At 40.1% G+C, this 1,100-nt stretch overlaps 1 pseudogene; it reads left to right on the top strand.

Moving 5' to 3' along the window:
- Positions 1-733: 733 nt before the first annotated feature.
- Positions 734-1,100, top strand: part of LOC106748060 — a 4,941-nt pseudogene continuing 4,574 nt past the window's right edge.

Below are 1,100 nucleotides of genomic sequence, written 5' to 3'. Positions count from 1 at the left end.
TAGAACGGTCAATAAGGAATATTACCTGCAAATTATGCGCAATTTGTGCGAAGCAATCTGCCAGAAACGCCCAGATTTATGGAAGAACAAAAATTGGCTTTTGCACCATGATAACGCCCCTGTTTACACATCGTTGCTTGTGCGCGAATTTTTGGCCAAAAACAACACACTAATGATGCCGCAGCCACCGTATTCCCCAGATCTGGCCCCCTGTGACTTTTTCTTGTTCCCGAAACTGAAGAGGCACATGAAAGGACGACGCTACGCTACGATTGAGGAGATAAAGACGGCATCAAAGGAGAAGCTGAACAAGATCACAAAAATGATTTTTTGAAGTGCTTTGAGGATTGGAAAAAACGTTGGCATAAATGTATAATATCTGATGGGGATTACTTTGAAGGAGATAAAATAGATATTTATGAATAAATAAATAATTTTTGAAAAAACACAAAATTCGCGATACTTTTTGAACAGACCTTGTATATGTAAACGTATCGAAAAATTATAATGAAACCATCTTAATAGAAACAGCCATATCACGAAACCATATATTAGGTGAAGTAAAAAGTTCTGAGCGTTTTCCGCTAGATGTCTTTAGTGAGCCATATCTCACGATGTATACATCGCATCGGGTCATATTATACATCGATTTAAAGGTGACATTACGCTTCAAAAAAAGTTCTGTGACAGTTTTGTGTTTGGTCAAGGCAGTTGTGTGTTACAGCGTTCCAAAATGGAGGTAAAAAAAGAGAAAATTCGATACATTCTTCAATACCACTACGACCAAGGTGAAAAGGCGGAGCAGGCGGCCAAACAAATTTGTGCTATTTATGGATTCAATACAGTATCGAATGCAACAGCAAAGCGGTGGTTCCAACGATTCCGTTCTGGTAATATGGACGTCGAAGATGAGGCTCTGGTAAGCCAATCGTCAAAAATGTCGATAAAATCATGGAAATCGTCGAGTCGGACCGGCGTGTGAGCACTTATTCCATTGCCCAGGAACTGAAGATTAGCCAGAAAACCGTTTGGAACCATTTGCATAAGGCTGGTCTCAAGAAGAAGCTCGATGTATGGGTGCCACACGAATTGACGCAAAA

Source organism: Dinoponera quadriceps, unplaced genomic scaffold, assembly GCF_001313825.1.
Source record: "Dinoponera quadriceps isolate SergipeBrazil2010 unplaced genomic scaffold, ASM131382v1 scaffold2718, whole genome shotgun sequence".
NCBI lineage: Eukaryota > Metazoa > Arthropoda > Insecta > Hymenoptera > Formicidae > Dinoponera > Dinoponera quadriceps.
This window is presented reverse-complemented; position numbering and strand designations above follow the sequence as displayed.